The sequence below is a fragment of the Xiphophorus couchianus genome, chromosome 1 (genome assembly GCF_001444195.1).
Source record: "Xiphophorus couchianus chromosome 1, X_couchianus-1.0, whole genome shotgun sequence".
Lineage (NCBI taxonomy): Eukaryota > Metazoa > Chordata > Actinopteri > Cyprinodontiformes > Poeciliidae > Xiphophorus > Xiphophorus couchianus.
In genome coordinates this window covers 5,255,035-5,278,093 of record NC_040228.1, presented here as the reverse complement: position 1 = coordinate 5,278,093, position 23,059 = coordinate 5,255,035, and the positions used below count along the sequence as shown (strand labels likewise).

The window sequence follows — 23,059 nt, the reverse complement described above, 5'->3', positions numbered from 1 at the left end:
TGGGCTGCGGCGTTCGTGCCGGTGAAAAAGGGGCAATCGAACGGGGCCTCGGCCTCATCTGAAATTCATCTTTAATCTTTATGAATTATGAATCGAATTCTGTGGTTGAAAAAGAAACTGCATTTACATAACCCCCCCCATGACCGGCGCTTCATGTTTTATCTGTGCTCTGGTTCTGCACTACTCTCCTTGTGCTCGACGAACCAGTGCAAAGTGTTGCCACCTGAGGTCCGCGTCGGCGCACGTCTTTGTGCGCAAGAAGAATAAACGTAGAACTACGGGATGATATGTGCGTTTAGAGATGCTGTGTGTGAGAGCATGTGTGATTTCCATTAGAATTGCTCATCCCTGTTGAATCATGCAAGTCAGCAGGAGGAAGTGAAGCCTTCTCCCTCTGGGCAGTATTATGGCAGCATGAGTAAAGGTATTTTCAGACACAAAAAGCAATGCTTTAAATTTCAAATGGGATTTTGGAGGAAGGTTGAAAAGAAGAGGCGAATCTGTGAAGGGATTCACGCCACTTTTTACCCCTCCTCGTCCTCCTCTTCTTCTTCATCCATTTTTTTTCTTTCTCTCTCTCTCTCTCTCTCTCTTGTCAACCTTTTCAAAAAGCATCTATATTCTCACACCAGGCTGTAGGGGCATCTTGTCATGTTGCTATGCTACCTGAATGTCAAGCAGAATGTCAGAGTGATGGCAGAGTGCGAATATACAAAAACAAAATGGAGTTTCCTCCTATTGGAAAGCAAGAAAAGGGGAACACACACGGGGAAATAAACGGCATGAAAGTGTTTTCACAATCAAATCAATGTAATTCGAGTGTATTCTCAGAAAAAGTCTTTAGCACACCCCAACGGAATATCTTTGATAAATATTTCTATTGACGTCACATCGAGCAGAAGCTTGGATTCCTCCACTTCGCATTCATTCTCCAGATACGCTACCTCTAACTGGCTTCGACTTCTGATATAATCATATAGATATGCGAACTAAATAAAAACATCTAGTCAAATGCAGGCTCTAAATTATTTAAGTCCAACCTTAAACACACAGAAACACACAACGGATTTTACCTTTGTCATTATTAATTAAACAGAGACGAAGCCCAAATGGAAAACTGAAAAAAATAAATAAAAATAAAAAATTCAGTTCCTTCCATGATCTGACAGTTCAGGTATCTAAACTGTTAGCAGTCGGTTGCTGCATGACTTCATCAGCCTTTGAGAACATCATTGAAGCTTGTATTTGCAAAGCTCACCCAAAGGCCCACCACAACCTTTACTTCAGAAGGAGATCTGGACTTTGACTGGGCCACTGCAGCTCCTCGATTCTTTTGCTGCAGCCATTCTGTTGAAGATTTGCTGCTGCCTTTAGAATCACAGGTCTTTCAATGGATAACATTGAGCCCCGTTGTAGCTGCTGTTCACACATTTGACTCTGGATTTTATTGGATGAATGAATGAGATCGGACAAAAATATTCAAAAATTAGATCCCCTCCCCCTACACACACACACACACACACACACACACCCCTTAATTACTGCAAAAATATTCTGCTGTGAAGTTGGTCATTTTATCTGTGCTCCGCAATAAAATTAGCTAAACATCCAGTATGTTAATAAATCAAACAATGTGGATGTATTTTTGTTCAAAAGCGAGCTTTAAATCATCACAGATCTTTTAAAAGACTGGGTTTTACCTAACATTTTACATTTGAAGCAGATTTAAACTTGTTAGAGAAAATTTAGCAGTAACATTTTTTTAAAAGATTTGAGATTTAGGGACAATGCACATTAATTAACATTTCTGTAAATGTACCAGAAGCTCAACTTATCCTGCTAAACACAAAGGCTATAGAAAACAAGGTTAAAATGACTTAACTTCACAAATTTTATCAACAAGTACAAAAAATACAGTCAGTGCAAACAATAAATGCAAACCAAGGAAACTACAAAACAGTTATAAAAAAAATATAAGAAGTAATTAAGACAAAAATAAAGTGTCCATCACCATTTTAAAATGTCTTTGTGGAGCGCGCAAAATCACTTTGAGGCCCGCAAACGGCCTTTGGGTCGCTCATTGATTTAAAGGTAAGAAAAGTTAGCTTATCACGTCGACATTTTCATAAAGATGGCTGATAGCGTCTTGGATTAAATGTTCCACCCTTTGTCCTACAAACCTGAGAGAGCTGAATTGGATCATCCTGATGTGCTACTCTGCAGGGGTGTGACAAAGTCCCCACGGTAAAGAGCACAAAACTGCAAAATGGATTGATGGCACCATTTTTCACACCACTTCTTCCTGGAGTTACATAAGCTCGCAGAGCGCTCCTCAGCGTGATCGGCTCCGGCAGCTGCGTTAAATTGGACAGAAAGAGGAATGGATTGAAAACTGATTCGGTCGTGTCTGGAACGTCTTCCTCTCATCCCAGACTAATTATCAACTCCTTTCTCACTTCATGGACAAAATTAGAAATTTGTTTTTCGATCTTGTCTCAGCCGTCGCAGGTTTCTTTTTTTGTTTTGTTTTGTTTCTAAGGGATTGGCATGCATTTCTCTGTAGCATCAAGGATCTCAATCTCATTTTCTGCTCTGAATTACTATCTAATGAATATAAGGTTTTGGATTTGGAGACAGGCAGACTAGCTAATGGGTTTGTTAGTTTGTCGAGTAGCATGCCACACTCATTATTGCTTTCAGTGCTGTGATTAACTTGATTTGCAGGGCGAATCCATCCGAGGGAAGATGATGCGCTCACGTATATAAATGCACGCATGTCTGTAATGCAATTATCTGATTTAATAAGTTATTAATACAGTTTGTGGCTCAGTTGGAAATAGAAAAGTGGACGGCTGAAAACACTAAGGCGGCTGATGATCATGTTGTGATTGATTTAATTTTATTTGGTTGGGGAACATGATGTTACAACAAAGGCTAACAAGATAGGAAAGTCACTCAGGGGTATCACTGATGGGGGAAAAAGGGCCATGAGATTGCCTCACTTCTATACAGTTTCTCATGATTTGTTTAAAGATTATCTTTACAGAATCTCTTTTGCCAGACTAATAAAAGAAGGGAGGAATCATCAGGGAGAAAAGATTTCAGTTTCACATGGTGTTATTGTAGCCCAGATAGTGATATTTTCCAAGGAAACTTTTCTTTAAGTCTTAATAGAGAGAATGTGTCATAACAGAAGCTCTTGAGAACTCAATGAAACACGCAGCTTTACAACTGAAACCTGATGTTTCCACTAAATTAAAAGACACAGACACGTTTTTTTCCCCCTCTGAAGTTAAATCAGTCCAAACTTTTCTTGTTTTTGTTTGTGTAGTAATTACCAAAATGATTTCTATTTGCTAAATGACAGAAAACTAAGTTAGAGTTTTGTTAACATACTGTACATGTGGTCAGAGTCAGGATAACTGTTTTTTAAGCCGTATGATTCGGGTCAAACCTTCTGGGTTTGATAGGTTAACTGACACTTGGATGTATTTTAAAGCCACACCTGGAACTCTCTGCTTTCTGATTTAGCAAGATGGGAAAGTCAAAAGAAATCCGCCAAGATATCAGGAAGAGAATTGTGCAGCTGCACCAGTCGGATTCATCTTTGAGAGCAATTTAATTTGCTGCGTTCATGTGTTCAAACAATTTCATCCAAGTATGGACATGACGGGAATGTCCAACCATCACATCGCTCAGGAAGGAGACGGGCTCTGGCAGAGATGAACAGGTTCAGGTCCAAAACATGCAGATTGACCCCAGAGGATGCTGGTGGAGTTGGTGAGACAGAGTCATCATCCACAACGAAATGTCCTGGGCTGAAAGGTCACTCTGTGAGGAAGAAGCCTTTACTTTAACAGAAACATAAAAAGCCAGACTGCAGTTTGCAAATCCACACAGGGACAAAGATCTTCATTTTTGGAGACATGTCCAGTGGTCTGATGGAAGTAAAATGGAACATATTGGACTTACTGACCATTGTTACATTTGGAGGAAAAAGGATAAAGAACATTACGTGGGAAAATATTGAAGCAACAACAGCTAAAGACCTCAGCCAGGAAGTAAAAGCAGATTGGTCTTCCAGATGGACAGAAACCCTCTGCACACAGCCAAAGTGGTTTTAAAGCGGCTTGAGGACAACAGAGTCAATGTTTTGTTGTGGCCATCACAAAGTCTTGATCTCAGTGCGATAGAGAAGAGGGAGCCTACAAACTGGACTCAGTTCCAGTAGCTATGTCAGGAGGAATGGCAAAGCTAGAATTCTAGCAAACTATTGTGAGAAGCTTCTGGAAGGAAACCCAAAAGATGAGACCAAGGTCATATGGTTCAAATGGAATGCTACAAAATACTGTTTACATACATTCACAGTATGTAAACATATAAATTAGAGGAAAATTACTAAATAATCTCTAAAAGATCTTCTTACCAAGTTTTGTGGCATCGAGCAAATGGAAATAATTTTGGTAGCTCTGACTGAGCTAAGACAAAGTTTGGTCTGATTTAACTTCAGACAGTAAGAAAAAAATGAGTATGTGACTATCTAGTTTCAACCGCATGTGTAAAGTCAGACACTCCAGTTCAGGAAAATGTGACCAAGGCAAAGGAAGAAGGCACAGAGAGGATAGATACAACTCTCAATAACAATCACAAGCACTGGCAGCCTCGGCGTGTCAGTCTTCTGCCGCGATGAAACCAGGATGTGAGGTTTAACTCGTTTGCTTTTTATCTTTTGATAAATGTCTGAGGGAGGTCCCTGAGCGTCATCCTAATGGTGTCACCGTGGTGATTATCAAGCGTTCAGGCTTCCTCGTCAAGCTCGAGGCTGTCACTAGAAATGTCAGATGCATCCCGAGTTACAAGTCATTCAGAGAGTTAACTGCAAAGAGGACAGCTGCGGAGAGCTGTGTTTAAGGTTAGCCATCTGGACGCAGAACGGGATGCTCGAGCATCAAGGGATAGCAGGATGAGAACAACCTGCAATCGCGACCAGAGGAGATCAGCCGACGTCATTGACAGACCTCAGTCAGATCTTAACCTCAGAACACGCTGTGAGTCTGAAAAGTCTGTTAGGAACTTCAGATCTGTCAAAAATTAGATCAAGATGTAAACTTTTTCTATATTTAATGTAATGTATGCTCTGCAAAACTCAAGCGAAAAACAATGAATTAGATTATCTTATAAGTGCAAAAGCTGCAAGCAATAGGTTGCCAAAATGTGTAACCTTAACCTTTAACCTCTACATCTGTCTGGATTCCTTCACATCCACTTCCCAGTCCGCTGTTCATCTTCCACTCCTCTTACTGTACCCTCTGCTACTTACTGTACCCTCCGTCCATCTCAACACCATGGAGAGGAGAGTTTTCAGTCGCCTTTGGATTTCTCTGTCTTGGGTATTCATTGACACTCTCCCCATTTCAAACCCTTCTGTTTAACATATACTGTATGTAAACACTGATAACTATATATATCAGCTCCCGGAGTTGGTGGTGAAACTTGCCAAACTCAGAATGCCTCTGAACTATCCGATGAACTCAGACGCCGGCGCAGAGGAGCCTGATGACAAGGTTCTCTTGCTCTCAGGAAATAAAACCAAGCCACTCTCTCAATATTTCATCTGCCATTGTGCAAAGAGACCGGCTCCTAAATGCCAAGGCTGCTCCTTGTCTTCTTACTAGATACATTAAATTGTCCACTATCCTAGAGTAATGCTAGGCTAAAGATAAAATCTAGATGCTAACTGTGACATCATTGCATTTTTTTTGTCCATTCCTATATGGATATTTTACTTAGGTGTTTTTCCTCTTTTACTTACGGTAGTTTACTAGTTTCATTACTCTTTCATTTTTTGCTTAATAGGTGAGAGTTACTGGCTTAGTGAGTCCATTGATACCAGAACCTTGCACAACTGCAACCACTTTTTTATCTGTACATCTCTATATACTTATATATATACATATACATTCTCAGTTGTAAAACTTTTTACGCTATATGTCTAGTTATTGTACATCTATTTATTAATTGTTTAGGATAATTTTAGTTAGACTGTGTCTTTTATTGTTACTCAATGTTAGTAACGCCCTGTCTTGTATCACTGTGGGATAGTGAGAAACGTCATTTCGATTCCCTTGTATGTCTGGACATGTAAGAGGAATTGACAATAAAGCTGATTGATTGATTGATTGATTGAAGTGTTTTAACTGGAAGGTTGAATTCTTCTTTTTTGTTAAAATCTTATACGTGGCAGAGATGTTGTTTCTTCATGTGTAGAAGAGCCGTGCTGTTTGAAAACGCCTGTGCTGGACTCGTTCCTTCATCTCTTATTTAATGCCTAACACAGCTATTTATGAGCAGTGACTGAGACTAAACTGTTTGGCTATTATTTTATTATTTTAATGATACTGCCAACTTGGCTCCCCGAATTGGCAATTTTGATCTACATGACAAGTTGTGTTGCAAGTTGTCCTCTGCAGTTATTCATAGCCAAAACAAACCTGTGGTTTCACAGCATTTACAAGACCTGGACATGTAGAGAGATAAAGCAGCACCACCTCCTGACGGCCCTTCGTTTCAGCCCCTACGGCCTTAACACCTGCCTCCCAGGAAGTACACAAAGGTCACCTGAAGGGCATCGTGTGGATATTTTAGCGCCCACACAGTTTCTTCCCCACAATTCACTGTCCATGAATTTGCTTGTGATTCAGAGAAACGTACTGGGACACAGGGGGAAACGCACAAACGCGCCCTAAAAATGTACGTTTAATGAGCAAAGTCTGGAGCCTCTCTTCTCACTTGTCACCTCTCATTAGACAGTCGCATGGCGACTGACCTTGGTCGTCTTTCCTCGGGCCACTCTGCTGAGTTGTGTGTGTATGTGCGCGCGTTAATTCGGGGGAAGGGGCTGCCTCACCCTAATGATGCGGCTGTGAAATCGGGCCTGAGCCCAGCGCCATCTCTCATTACGCCCCTCCAAATTCATTTGCTACGTCGGCTTGGCCTGCTCATGCATGCACAGCACGCCACTTTACCCATGCGGCTTTGCTTGTACCTGCTGTTTGTCTACATGTAGTTCAGAAGTCAAAACATGAGCACAGGCAGGCACTGGTTTCCATAAAGGAGAATATTTCTGAAGGAGAAGGAAGGTTACTGTCTTTAATTGTTTATTAAATGTTTTTTTTTTAATTATCTTTAGAATTTACAAGTATGTTTTAAAAAAATCCAATTTGTCTCTTTGACCTGTTTTTTGTGTTCCTTGATCTTCACAATATCTTCTACCAAACTTCTGAGGCTTGTACAGAAAACCAAATATTATATTACAATTGCACACTACTTTATTAGATAAAATCAGACCAAAGTATATAGAAGTTTCTGGTTGTAATATGGCAAAATGTGAGACAGTTCAAGGTGCATGAATACTTTTGCAATGCACTGCAAAAGTGTTCAAACCTCACACTTTACAAGCGGGCTGTGTCAAAAGTAAACAACGCATTTGTAAAACTTTGCACTTTGGCACAAAACAGTTTGTTTTCACTATATTCTCAGGAGTTATTTTTGTGTTGCTTTGCAAAGTAAGTGCACAAGGTTCCTAAAATATGAACAGATTCAAACATATACATTCTCTTGCCCTCAGTCATTGGTGCCACTTTCATAATTGCTAAGTTTTGATTAGAATAGTTGTGTGGCATCATTAGCAGTAAGAAAGATGCTAGGATGGAGAAACATTTCCTACAACCTCTAAAATCAGTGATACCAGTCACTCTAAGGATTTACGTGAGACACATTTATCAAATCAAACCTGTTTAATTTCTTTTCAATTCACAATCATGTGCTACTCTGTGACAAAAAGTCAAAATCAAAAATAGAAGTTTATGGGTGTAACTCGGGAGGCACCGATCCACTTTTTTCACTTCCAATACCAATACCGATATCTGAGGTCTGGCCTCGACCGATTCCGCTCCAATACAGGAAAACAGTGATGAATGGAACCCGCTTCCTCTCTTAAACACAGACATAAGTGTACTTAATTACAAATTTATTTGATAACGGCACCAGTACAGCACACTTAAATACACCAATAGCTTTAGAAACTTGGTCAAATGTGTGAAAACAACACAACTTTAATTTGTTCAGTCAGCGCAATTAGGAGTAGAACATCTAATGAAAAATAAATAATAAAGAAACTGAAACTGACAAAAACCATAGGTTGACTACCTTGGTCAAACATGTAAAAATAAACTGCAAGTAATTCTAAATATAATGTAAAATAAGTGATAAAGAATGATGTTGCTCAGAGCACAAAATGTAGAATTAGACTTAATGGATTTGCCCTTATGGATTGGGCACCTGCTCACTGATATCTGATCTGGAATTTATTTCAGTATTGTGACCAATACAGACATTAATAACAGATCAGTGCAGCTCTAGTTGCAACATGTCAAAGGTATAAAAGTTCAAGTCTCACAACATTGTAGTTTTGTAGGAATGTCACAATGACACATAACTACTCTACTCCACTAAAAACAACTGGCCACTCCACCGCTGCGGATAAGTTGATGTATAATTCATGTAGCGACTGTTCTGCATATTAATGTTTTGTACAAGACGTCGAGCTAATACATCTTCACACAGCAGAGCTGTGAGCAAACCTGTACTGTGATCTCAACAGAGCCGCTGTCAGCCAACGTCAGCTGACCTCTGCCGTGATTGGATCGCGCCCAACCGGCTCCGCCAGTAGACGGCAAAGGTGTAAACACTGTACGGGTTGGGGTGGGGGGTTGTGTCCATGCCTAAATGGGGGATGGGGTTGACTGGCATCCACATAAAGTATCTCCTCCTCTGACCTTGAGAGGCGAAGTGCTCCACCCTCCAGGACGAGCAGAAAGACGCCGCCCTGCCCTTTTAAAAGCAGCCACTAAGAATCCTGCTGTAGTTTCCTCTGTGTCAACAATCAGACTTCCTCTTTACAATAAACCCTGAAGAGTCCGACATGTGTAGCAGGATACAGAGCGCGCTAAGCAAATGTCAAAGGTTTTCCTTCCTCTGCGTGTTATTTGATCTGGTGCATGCGTGTGTGTGTGTTTTTTCCATCGCAACAAACAGATGGTATCATAATGACATCACTGCACTCTAGGGTTATGTTCTCTGAAACTCAGTGGTGGTGGGAGGGTGGGGGGGGAAGAAATGAGGAGTGTTTCATCTAAAAAGAGCAGCAAAAATGAACCATTTAACTGGAGTTTGCCCCGCTAAACAACGCCTACTTCCCCGCTCCTCTTGTCTGTTACAAATGTCAGCGCTGCCAGTTAACTGGACTTGAAATGATGTGCTTCGTCTTTCTCAGCCTCTTCTCTGCCATGTTCTCCTTCATTTGTTCAGGTTGCCCCGAGCACCTGAGTTTCTTTCTCTCTTTTTTTATGAGCATCTCTTCTTCCCTTCTTCTGTTTCCTTTTCTTTTCTTTTTTTTTATCTTCCCCCTCTGTTCCCAACCTCTCTCATCTCAACCAAGCAGGGAGAAACCTGTCACCACGCAGCATTAGTATGCTCTTTTCATATCCGTGCCTCTTTTTCTCCCTTTTCTCTCTCTCTCTCTCTCTCTCTCCTTCCCTCTCCTCTTCCCGCTTGTTCCGTGCAAACATAAAAATAGTTTATGCCTCTGACAAGAAAATGCCTCTAATCCCGAGGTTTGTTGGAGAGCAAACAGACGCAATTGGCCACTTATTATTCTGTGTAGAATTTTCTATGTGGGGTGTTTGTGGTATCTATGGCAACAAAGTAGGGTGCAGATCCCCCCCCACCCCACCCCTGAAGCCCCTCACTCTCCCTCCCGTGTCACCGAGCAGAATTGGAGAAGAGGGGATGAAAAGAGGCGATAAAATAACACACTTACTGAAACACATGGGGCAAGCTATAACCTGTTAGTTCAGTAACTGTGTGTGTTTCAGCATGTGGGTGCGTGCGTGTGTGTGTGTGTGTGTGTGTGTCACTCTTTGTCAAGTGTATAATAGTATCTGCACGCCTGCATATAGCCGTTGGCTTTCACACAATCAGATTTCTTTGATTGAATCCTCGTGCGTAATATAAGAGGAGATTGTGAGAGCTGGATCTATTACTGAAAAAGAAAGACACAGGTGTTCGCTTTTTGTCTTAATGCATGCGTCTTCACCTGCCGGTTCAGGTGCAGTGGGGCCCACATGGAGAAAACGTTTGTAATTATAAGCCTTCCACATGTGAGCCGTCGCCTCTCCGGGATGTGCAGACCTTCGCACTCCATCTAACGGCGTGGAAATCAATGAAAGCCAGTCAGAGAGGTGTGAAGATTGAGCTGCGGTCAAAATACTTTGCATGCCGACTACTGATGGGAATTCCTGCACTTTGCCAGGATCCACGTCGTTTGCCTCAACTCGAAATAAAGAAGGAGGAAGAAAAAACTTTGTAGCTACTGTTGTTTAAAAGATCGGTGAACTTTGTAAGGTGGGTTCTGTTGAAAGTTTCTCAGGAGTTAGTATCTTATAAGTCTGCTTAATTACTGAGTATAAGTCCAGATTAGTTGGTCTTGGAGGATGACTTTGTAGGCTGAAATGGGCCTAGACCAAAGTGGACTGCTACCTTCTTAAAGGAAATCTCAAAAATCTTAGAAAACCTTATCCAAATACTTTTATCGACCTCTAAACCATTATCACATGTGCATTTGGTGGGTATTTACACAAAAGAAGGTGGTCATTCATACAAGGATTGTAGCTAGAAGGCCACTAATGATCTTTAATTCTGAGTTTGGTTCATTCAAAATGTTTCTGGTCACAATACATGCCTGATGAGCGGATGTGTGAAACAATGTGAAAAATAAAAGCTCACTATTTCACACTGAATTAACGTATCAATCACTTCATCGGAACCTAATTTAGGATGTTTTCAGACCTGATAGTCCAGTAGGCTCGGTTGGATTGGGGATCGAGATTGCAACATTTGTTACATTTTCAGCTAATGAAGTTCGCTTTCACGTTACACCAGTGGTGCTCAAAGTGGGTCCTTGAGGGCCGGCATCCTGCATGTTTTAGTTCTCCCCCTGGTGGTAGTAACAACCTTTTCGGCACGTCAGTGTTCTTCTAATGAGCCGTCATTTGACGCAGATGTGTTAAACCAGGGAGAGAACTGAAACATGCAGGATGCCGGCCCTCGAGGACCAACGTTGGGTACCACTGCTTTACACTGAGTAAAACCGGCCAAACCCATTGAAAAACTTGTTCCCTGCCTCGCCTGTGGTGGCGCTGCACCAAGAAACACAGAAGGAAATAAAAGAAAAACCTCTGAAGAAGACACCGAGCACAACTTCCTTCTTCACGACATGTAAACAAAATGGAGTACTGTCAGATTTAAGTGATTGTAGGGTTTCTCCTGCTAGTGTTGGACTCACCCGTTGGTTTTGGTTTTATTTACCCAGAATGCCCTGCGGTATATAGTCCACTTTCTTCTTTTGGACCGGTCTCTTGTCCACTTGGTTCACGTATGCATTTGCACCTTAATTCACTTCCGCTATACCGAAAATGTGGGATTGGAGATGGACTAGTGATCACTTTTTGGGCCCTCAGCAGAGTTTGATTCCATTCACACCTCCCCAAATGAACCAGAGTTTCAAGACAACCTAACTGGAGTTCCACTGAATCGGACTTAACAAGACTGCTGCGAATGCAGACTTTTTCATCCAGAAACCAGAACAGAGGGTTTCTGGTTTCTGGTTTTTTGCGTACACTGTGCAGAGTGTACAAAAGTCATTAATATACTAAAATAGGATTCTCTGAATGGTTTTATACTTAACAAATGACACCATTTCCCTTTATTTTAGTCAGTTGCACTGAGATCCGTCATATATTTGGTCTCAGCTCCAGTATTCCACATTAAGATCATCAGAACTCCACGTTCTACCTTTCTTGGGTAAATAATCATTTACATTTCAATAGATAACGGCCCACTGTAAATGACAGATTAAAATGTGCGGAAAGCCTTCAGGTACTGTTATGCGATGATATCAAACATACAAAGTTCAGACACATATGTTTTAGACATATAAAAAATTGGATTCTACTCCCATCATTCACAGAAACGAGCCAGCGTTACAAAGGCCAAACACAAAAGCAAGCGGTAGGAATAACAGTTGTGTTGTCTGAGAAGGAATATTTTTGGGGATTTTATCTATTTGACTTTGCGAAGACACTTTTTCTTTCTGTTTCACAATTTGTTCTTATCGCATTTGCTTTCGGCCGTCTTCACCGAGCATCAAAACAAAATGCAGATTCAAACACATTATGTCAATTTCTTACACACTTACTCTTTTAGGAAACTTCAGTTTGTAATTTTTTTCTTTTTAATAATCTGGATCTAATTCTAAATTGAAATACATTTTATTCTTTCTCATTGTCTATTCTCGTTTCAGATGCGTTCGGACACATAATTTCCAAACAATTACACAAATGCCAGTATGTTTACTGCCTGCTGCTTTCAGTTGAATCCATCTTTTCAGCACGTGCTTGATCAATACGTTGACGGCTGTTGAACCCCTATGGAACTCAGAGGTGAAAGGTCAGAGAGGTCATAGGGCATTGAGTGCTGAGAGTCAGCATATTGTCCTGCTGATTACCTTTTATTAAAGCCGCCACACATCCATAAAGCTGGATGTGTGGATGTGATGCCGAACCAACGTTTAGCTTAAAATGAGAGGGACAGTAATCATTTTCAGGACAACAGAAGATCAACAGTATCTGAATGTCATACTTATAAGAAACACAATAAAAACCTCTAACAAATAGCTGACCAGGTTTTCATTAGAGCTCCTGATGGATCATGTTTATGTTCCTTAAATTTTATTTAGTATCAGTCAAAGTATCTTTCACTATAACTGCTATTCCACATAGTGGGCAGTTTGCAGTGCCATATTCTAGCATATGCTAACTATTCACTAGATTACAAAGCTGCTTTTCTTTTCTTCTTCTTTTTTTTGCAAAATGAAGCAAATGGTCGATAGCGGCTCCCTCTTTGTTAAAATCGTTTTGCAACTGATTAAGTGAAAGTCTAGACTTTGATTGGGTTGAGTATGTTTTGATCTAAACCTGTGGTGTCCAACCTTTTTGCCACAGGGTCTGCACAAATTCAGCTTTTAATAATAATAAAAAAATAAAATAAAATAACTTCTTTGTGTTTTCTTTCTTCTCATCTCAACAGTAACTAAATGTAATTTTTTTTGTGTGTGGATTATTAATGCCTGGTTTGATTTTGACTCCTTTCGGATCTGAAGGAGGGATTTGACCGAGAATAGAGCCTTCGGATGTGATGTGCGGCATCAGAACAAATCAAAAGGCGATGTTGTCTCAGAGTTCCCAGCTGTAGCTCTCATCCAGTAACTAAACAGCACATTCTTTTTTCTCCTCATCATCTCTGTGTTGTAATTTTAGATTAATAGAACCATAGGTCCTGCACAGAGAAAAAGCTAAAGAACCCCAGATCTTTCACGAATGTAATCTGTGATTAGTCTGAGGCCGGGGACTGGAACCTGACTCCTTGGTGGCTTTAGAAGAGATGCAGCTGATGATTTTTTATTTGGGATCTTATTATAGCAGATTTTCTGCTGTATTTTGTGAATGATTTAAACACACTGATGAGCACCTATTTTAGGACAAAAGTGGGGAAACATTTTTATTCATGCAAATGATTTGAATCAAAATTCTTTCCACATGCAGATCTGCAGGCTACAATTGACTGTTTAAATGAAATCATTTAAATCCAGAGCTTCCTCTGTATATTCCAAAATGCCACTTTGGAATAACAAAGTTCAAGCCAATTTAGTAACTTCTCCAAATTGTTTGATCTACAACACATCATTTAATTTGCTGGCCAAATCACAAGTTGATGAAAAAGATATGACTTTGAGTTGGTGAAACTTGGTTTGTAAACCGCAGTAGAGAGTCAGGGAACTTGCATAACTAACCTTGGACTTGACGTGAGACTTGGTTAGAAAAACTTGAGACTTACTTGTAAAGTCTCCAGCAAAAAAAAAAAAAAAAGACTGTTTTACATCTTAATATTCATATTCCAGTTCCCTGTTTCAGGATCACTCCAGGCATCCACTTTGGACTTCTTGGATTATTTTCCATCTGCCCTAACAATCCTTACTTCCCACAGACTGACACACTGTGGGGTCAAAGCATGAGACAAACTCCAGGAAATGCATACTCTCATGTTCTCACTAACACATCCTTCATCGGTTCCTCCGCACTTTCAGTGCAGCACAGAAAGATGTGTTCCAATTACAGCGAGAGAACTCAAAGGAAACGATGCAAATGCAATCCGACCCACCTCCAAACATGGCATCTGCAGGCACCACACCTGTAATTTCACCCCAGTTTAAACCACCCACTGATTAAAGCAATGAAGTATCCCACTACACAGGAGAGGAATCAATAAATGAAATAGACTCCACTTTAAGCTTTCTTTGTGACTGGCACCACAACCAGCTGCCCATGCTAATGGGCCCGGACATGTGATGTCTTGGGGACAAAGAGGCTTTAAAGGGGACTAAAATGTGTACTGCTGTGGCACATTATCTCCTCAGTCCAGTTCGAGTCCAACAGTACACGACACGAACAGGGAGGATTTTTTTTTTCTGAAGCTCTTTCTTGGTTCGTACCGTATTTCATTCAGAACCGTGCCTGCTATCAGGCTCCCAGTGGGGTGCTGCCAGCTCTCAACCAAGACTACCGCTTCTGTTGATGTGGCCATTACTTTTATTTGTTTTTCCTGGTTTTTACTGTTCTGTTATTCTTCGCACCACAATTCAGTGGTAAAGAGACTCTTTCCTGAAATCGGTTGCCAGCCAGCTGAGCGACTTTATGCCCTACTTATTCAGAGACGTAACTGATCATATTTTAGCCTTTTCTTTAATGCCCCAAACCTCAATACAAGCCAAAGTCCTGAATTGAGGGTTACCAGGTTGGGCTGATATTTTAACGTCACGTAGAGTTGGGTAGGAATACACTAATCCCTTTGACGAAGGGAATCCTAAAAACATTGCTTTACATACAGTCATTGAAATCTGCTACAAATTTGATGTCCGCCATGTAAAAACAAGGTAAGAATTGTTGTCCTTAGTTTAAGGCTTGCTGCTGTCACTCTTAGCTCTGAATGAGACCCATACATTTCCTCTAGGTATCGATGAAACAGTGATTCTGGGTCAAAAAGTGGTCCAGAATGACACATTTTAAGGTGCAATAAGCTTGTTTCTTTCTGAACCCAAACCAGGATGAAAATGATCATAATTTTCCAACAAATTGTATTGAATTTAGCATTATGTAAGCCCATTTGCTGAATGTTGTGCTGCTTCATCTTGAATCTAATCTCGCAATCTTCACCTGGTTTGTCCTGTGTTGTAATTTTCTGTTTTGTGGTTTCTTCACAACTCAGAAAATTAGAAATCAGAGAAGCATGATTCATTACTCCAGACAACACGCTTCCATCGCTCTCGAGTCGAGTGGTGGCATATTTGTTGTTTTGCACCTCACTACCTGGCGCTTTGTGTTGGACTTGATGTTTCAGGGCTTGGGTGTAACTGCATGGCTATTGAAACCCACTCTTTGAAGCTGTCCTCACACAGTAACATGGAGTCTAAGATTTTCATGGCCTTCCACAACATTTGCTGCGTTTCCATTGAGAGTATAAATGTGCAATTTGACATTTTGAGAATAAATTCGCTTCATGGAAACATTGCAATTTCAAAAAAATCTATCATTTTGTGATAAAATGTTTTTGCGCCAGGATGAGGTGGTTTTTATTTGTGACTGTAACAAAATTGGTTTATCTCATAAAACTGAGATGCACATGCTTATTTTGCATCATACGAGTCACACGATCAACAACCGGACGTTACCACTGGTACAAACAAGGCAGAAGACAATAGGGAATAGTTGGAGGATGATGCCACAGCATGTTTTTAATGACATACCACACGAACAAACCTATTCACGAGTGATTTGATTCTTATTAAATGGAAACACGACAACTGCAAGATTGTGTTTATTCAACTGGAATATTGCTATTTGTAATGGAAACACAACTATATGTAGAGCCCTGGAAATATGTTAAGAACGTGATAATGTTAAATAAATTGGTATAATTATCTTATTGGGCAAGCATTCATTTGATTTAGTATTTAGTTAGAACAATTCATTTGGTCTATGGCTAAATATGTGCTCAAACTACTTTATTTTGTTTTACTTCATAGATTTCTGTCATGATAATACACCTTTAAGAAGGACACAATGCATGATGGGAGTAAAAAGTTCATGACCTGTGTATGCTCGAACCGTGGATTTTGTTTAATGAAGTTGCACAAAAGCGAAGACCTTTGAGTTTTTTAGTTCTTTTTAAGGGTGCAACATATAGATGAGTTGCTGATAATCCCAATCACTTTCACTTTGTAATGATATTGGTAAAAGCTGATTGTGGAATATTTGGTAGCAAGAAAACTCCAGGACCGGACTAACAGCACAGGTGGCATCCAATCTTGGCACCACATTGGAATTCCCTGAGAATGACCCATCTTACCACAAATATGGCCATGGGAGTAATTGCAGCACTTTTGGGAATATGGTGGGTCTGGGAATATACTGTGGACGCAGTCCTGAACCGCATATAGGCGGGGGCTGATTGTTGATTGAATATTCTCAGGTTAGATTCACCTAAACATGGCTTTTTCTGTTGAACGTGACTCTAAATTATTTGTGGGAGTTTTTCCCGTAGAGCACATGTGAAATATTTGAAAGAAAATGCAGCTTTTGAACCTGAAAGACGTTGGTGCGATGCTGTTCAACACACTATTCACTGGCATTTGCAAAGCAGCCAATCCAGAAGCGCCGTTCAGTTTTCTTTGGTGCTGATTGGCTGATTGGATTCCCCTTGCCAAGAGCGGAAAGAAGGAAGAATGTCGATGCTTTCCTAACTTATTACATTCTCTGTTAATTTATGGATTTTAGCTGTAAAAGGATTTCTAAAATGCTAAAAAGGAATCTTCGCCGTAATAACATTGAATGTGCAATTGTTATTTTTGAATTTGTGGAAATGTTCATATTTGTGTGATGGCATGACAGTGCTTGTGAAAAACCAATCTGTCAACAATCAAATCTGTTGAGTTTCTTTACAATCAAGCTTTAAAAAGTCTGAATAAAACAGGTTGAGGGCCGTCACTGATTGGTGAACATCTTTGATTTTTTTTTTTTGTTCTTAAAGTTTGCCTTTAAATGTTTAAAGGATCTTATTTGATTCCGGTAGGAGGGAGACCGCTGTTGCTTTCTGTGGTAATGTTCAGGCATTCATTTTGTAAACTTTTTTTTTTTTTTTTGCTCAGTCAGCTTGGTGCTTTATTCACCTCTGGAGCGCACGACCTGCTCATGTGAAATCTGTTGCACATTTCCGTCTTTCAAAGAAATGTGTGGAGACCAGGTTGCTTAAGCAACGAATGCACATTTTGTTTGTTGTTTTCATATGATGTCCTTGAGCCAGTTGTGGCATCTGGTGAAAGTAATTGCTTTTTCTTCCATTACTAAACAGTTTAATAAATCATAATAGTAAATTTGACCCAATGCTTTGTCACTGTGATGCAACATTGCTAACAACCGAGCCTCCATGCAGCTCTTATTTATTTCTGATTGCTAATTTTTCCTGTTCATTTGGCATTTCAGCTCCCACAGTGGGCTCTCAGGTCCAACCACTTCGCCAGTAGCAGTGAGCATTTATCGCATCGTTTATCATTTATTGTGATTTACCATTTATTGTCATGATAAATCCCAAATAATGACGTTTAAAACCTCCAAAAACAATCTGTGATGTGGTTATTGTTAGTTTTACTATTTTCCCTAGAGTCCTTTCAATAAAAGTTAAATAAATGTGAAAATATCTGTGCAGCTTAGTGATAAACATCACACTTCTTTATGTGAATGGTGTCCTAAAGACGCATGTTATAAATGGGATTCTGAATAAGGAAAACATTTTTCTGCTTGTCATGCTACTTCTGTTGTCTCACCTCGCCATTCAGACCCTGAATCCCGCCTGATCTCACCGCCCTCTCTGATCTCCTGGAACATTTGTTACTCGTTGCGTCTGTGCCACCCCCCCCCCCCTTGGCAGCAGACTGCTTGTGTTTGTGCCACAGTCGTAGCGGGGGTGGCATGTCGTATCACGGCGCCACATTCTGCCGCCACAAACTGTACATCTGCTGTTGATCTCAGCTCCACTAAGAAACAGCAAGTCAGGACTGAATGAAGTGAATCGCTACAATCAGTACTCCTGAGAGTGGCACGTGTAAATACTTTGTACACACACTTTCTCCAGCCAATACTTTGAAGGAATAGCTGACATCATCTGTAGGTGTTTAAACTTTTTTTTTAAAGTTTCATTTGTGCTTCTGGTTTGTGATCATTTCTTTGTTATTCACCTCGATCTTCTATTGCAGTTTATATTCTCTTCATTAGTTATTTGTATTTGTTTAGATTAGTGTTTCTTTCTGTTTACTGTTTGACAGTTTTTTAAAAAAATGTTTTCCCCTGAGAGCTCCAGTATGCAACTTTAATAAAAAAATAAATAAATGTTTTTACACCTTTATTTAAACTGTGGAGCGAGAAAAATTAACAAAGTCCAAACCTTGTTAAAGAGAAAGAACAAAACACAGCTTTATTTCACATCTGCACAGATGGAGAACTCAGAAGAGATCTAACTAGACAAAGGAATCACCTCTCTACATATACTGTATACTGTCCTTCTCACATCTGCACAAAACTGTTACTGTTTTGTGATAGTATGAGACAGATGATATGTGATGAAATGAAGCTCCTCCCAGTGGTATTATTGCCGTCTAAAGAAATGCGCCGCTCCCGGTGAGAAACAACCAATCAGAGCCAGTGGAAGCGTCTTATAGCGCTGTCGATCATGCTTGTGTTCCAAGTGCTCAATGGCGTAGAAAGAACTTATCATCCTTTAAAAAACCCCATTAGTAGCCAATTAGCCAGATCATTGATGGCAGGTTATGTTGTGGTAAACCAGCAGTAGTGTAGCCGAGAGCAACTGGGAGAGTGCGAGCAGCGCATTCACACGAATGATTGACAGTGCTAAGACCCTCCTCCATGGTCTTATTGGTTGCTTTTCTGTAGATGGCAATAGGAGCAGAGGAAGAAAGCAGAGGAGCTAATTTTTTTCACAGATTATCATTACATACTCATACTGTATGTAATGGGTAAAAAATATATATACACATACATGTACTTTTCAATAAAAGTCACATACTGCAGTTACATGCTTACCTTTCACCTTTCCTCTAGTCAGCATCCTGATCCCCTTCCCAGCTGCATCTACTCACCAGTGATTAGCTCTTCTGGTTCTCATGTCGTTCTCCACTATAAAGCTTCCTTTCTGCATTGTTTTCCACTGGTTCCCCCATCTGTATCCCCGTTTCTCTGGCTGTTCCCTGATTCATCTCTTTGCCAGATGTACGTTATTTTTTATTTATTTATTTTTTTGTTTTTTCATTAAAGACTTTGCTTTCTGTTACTCTCTACATTTGGCTCCTCACCTTAAACCGAACATGACGACAGATGTGACAGAAACAAATCACAGAAGTTATTGCTTTCCACATTCTCAACTAATTGTAGATTAATTTTGATGGTTGTTTATCTTAGCGGAGAACATTAGCCTATTAAACGTTTTTTTTTCTGCAGCTCAGCACAGAAGAAAGCTTTCCTACTACGATCCTATGTTACGTCTCAGAGCGCGACTGACAAGGAAGAATGCACTTTTGTTGTCTTTCATCCTGTCAGTCACTTTGCTTACTTCTTTATTCTGTTCTGAATTCACAATAATGAAGTATAAAAGGCTGGCTGCCCTACATGCAAACTACTGAAGATTTTTTTTTTCTTTTAGAGTAACAACTAAACAAAACAGGGGAGGCTGTGAAAGGACGTCCATCAGCCTGCAGCAAGCAGGTTACAGTCTGGAGTTTCTTTGTTTCTTTGCTGCCTTTTTTCTCAGAAAGTATATATAAAAGGAGAATTTTTGTAAAGGTAAAACTCATGGAAACCATCCCATAACTTCTCTAGTCCAACTTGTCAGGCTTTATTTTGTGCCCACTTACAACAAATAAATATAAAAACTACAAAATGCAGTATCGTGACATAATATAGCACAAAATGGAATGCTTTCTAGGTATATATACTGTTTAGCTTCTCGCAACAGTAGTCAGATTCCAGTCGTCTCATCAACAGTGAAACAGATTCCATATTTCCAGGACGATTCATATTTCTGCTTTCCGAAATACTGATTCTGAATTTGACCGATAGCAAACTACAGAAGCATATTATTTTTTGAGTTCAAAGTTTCGTGCAATTTAATAAGCGTTTCTCAAAATGAAATTATGTACAAGACATTCGTAAAGTGAAGCGCTCAGAGTTGCTGCCAAAAACTAAATCTGGATGATCATCATTTTCAGTCCATCACCTTTATAAATGAAAACATAGCTCTTTCATCTTCATAAACACTTGTCAAAGCCTGTAAAGTAGTCTTCACTTTACTGTAGCAGTTAAAAAAATATTCCGATCCCACACCTTTAGTTTCATGAACCACAGATTTGATCACTGCTGCTATGTTTTGCCCCTTTTTACTATATTAACACAAAATAAAGGTTTGACTCTCATTCCTGACAGCCTGACTTTTTTTTTTTTTACATTTTCACATCAAACTAAGTTTTATATAAGACAAATATAATCTGAGCAATAATAAATACAACTTTCCTGACCTGTAAAAAATAAAACGTTTTGCTCCCCTCATCACTCACCCCACTTTGTTAAATTATGAATTAACTGTGATGAACCTTATTTTCAAACGACATTAAAGAACCTCGTCCGACAGCATAAAGTTCGCCAAAACATCTCATTAAACACATCATGCCCAGATTTAAATATTTAGATCGGATGAGAAAAGTCATTGAGGTTATTTAGTATAGAAATGGTTATTTGTAGCATATTTCAACAACAAGGCAGTTCATAGTGCTTTACGTCACAAAAAAAATATAAAAAACAAAACCTTCATACAGTCACCAATTGTGAAACGAGTAAACATATTTTGTCGAGTCCCATCGTCAAAATCATCAGGGGGCGTGCTGTGGTGGCGCAGGGGGTTAGCACGCCCCACGTTTGGAGGCCTTAGTCCTCGACGTGGACGTCGCGGGTTCGACTCCCGGTCCCGGCGACCTTTGCCGCATGTCTTCCCCCTCTCCTCACCCTCCTTCCTGCCTGCCTACTGTCGAAAAAATACGAGCCACTAGCGCCGCAAAAACTCTTCGGAGAAAAAAATAAATAAAAAAATCATCAGTACGAATCAAACATATTGGTCAATGTTCCAGTGATTATGTGTCAAAAGCAACTCTAAGCAAGTGAGGTTTTAGCCTTGATCAAAAGGAACTCAGTGTTTCTGAGGCTCTGGGACTCCAGTGAACCAGAAGACCAGCCAGTATCCACAAACTGAAACTGGAACAGTTGTGAACCGTCCCAGGAGTGGTCCGCCTTCCACAATTACTGCAAGACAGTTTCAACAACTCAGTGCAGGAGGTCACAAAGCGGCCAGGACAACATCAAGCCACTGCAGGCTTCACTTACCTCAGTTAAGTTCAGCATGATTCCACAATAAAAGACTGGGACAAAAATACATTTATCGGAGAGTTCCAAGACAGACTTTAAAATACTCTTGTTAGTTTATAAATCACTGAATGTCTTAGCACCACAATACATTAAAGTTCTGCTGTTGTTGTACCAACCTTCCAGATCACTCAGGTCTTCTGGTTCTGGTTCTGGTTCTGCTATGTATCCCTAGAACCAGAACCAAACGAGAAGCAGCTTTCAACTACTATTACTCCACAAATCTTCCAGAAAACTGCAAAACTGCTGAAACACTGAATGCCTATAAATCTAGACTAAAGCCCCGCCTGTTTAGAGTTGCGTTTGAAGCATAATCGATTAAGACTTCTATTGCTGATTCTATGTTCATCAATCAATCAATCAAATTTTATTTGTATAGCACATTTCAGCAGCAAAACATTTCAAAGTGCTTTACATCATATCAAACACAGAAACACAAAGCAACATAGAATCAATAATCAAAACACGACATTAAGTCAAGTTCCATCAATAAATTTGTAATTGATTACATTTCAATGTACATCAATGTACATTTCTATGTTGCATGACTTTGTGTTTTTACTATTTAAAGCAATTTGAAATGTGCTACACAAATAAAGTTTGATTTGAGTTTTGATTTGACCAGAACTTTTGCTGACCAAAAAAGGCCAAAAAATATATATATCTTGACCAACACCTTTGGGAAAACACACCACACAGAGGTGTGCTGTCTCATTACATCTGGTGTAAAATTGACTGTTAAAAAACAAAACAAAAAACAAACTTCAAAACTGACAGTCAAACACTAGTGAGAGTGTGGTAGCCTGAGGGCTGCCTTGTTGCTTTGGGACCTGGGCTGCTTGCCATAACTGATGGAACCATGGATTCTGCTCTCTAGCACAAAGTCCTGAAGGATAGTGTCCAAGTGGCCTATCCAAAGTTCTGATTTAAATCCAATTAAGTTGTTGTGACATGACCTTAAGTCGTTTGTACTGGCAAACCCCACAAATATGGCTAAATTAAAAACAATTCTGCACAGAAGAGTGGGTGAAATGCCTCTACAGCTACATTAAAGACTCCTGCTTGTTATTGCAAACACTTACTGTCAGGTGTTGCCAGCAAACGTGGCATAACTAGTAGGTTTAGTCACATTTTCACATAAGGACTACTTAGACAAGTTAGACTGGATCGGGTTTTTTGGGGGTTTTTTTGTCATGAGATTAAAAAGGCAAAACTGAAGAAACGTGAATCCATGGATACCTGAGAGTTTTCTGAGGGAATAAACACAAGTTGTTCTCTGGGAATATTTTAAAAACTGCTAAGGCCAACCGTTTTCACTAGTTATCAAACCGTTTCGGAGCTCTGTT

The 23,059-nt window shown here is 39.9% G+C and overlaps 1 protein-coding gene and 1 long non-coding RNA gene across 2 annotated transcripts in view; one reads left to right on the top strand and one right to left on the bottom strand.

Annotated features, from left to right (window-relative positions):
• myt1b (myelin transcription factor 1b) overlaps window positions 1-23,059 on the top strand; it is a 145,738-nt gene that overhangs the window by 28,421 nt on the left and 94,258 nt on the right. The gene's annotated exons all lie outside the window — the stretch shown is intronic.
• LOC114144596 (uncharacterized) lies at window positions 1,669-22,029 on the bottom strand. Its single transcript, XR_003595514.1, has 3 exons — window positions 21,934-22,029; window positions 3,506-3,511; window positions 1,669-1,678 (listed from the first exon to the last, which is right to left on the bottom strand). It is a non-coding gene; the product is annotated as an uncharacterized LOC114144596 (long non-coding RNA).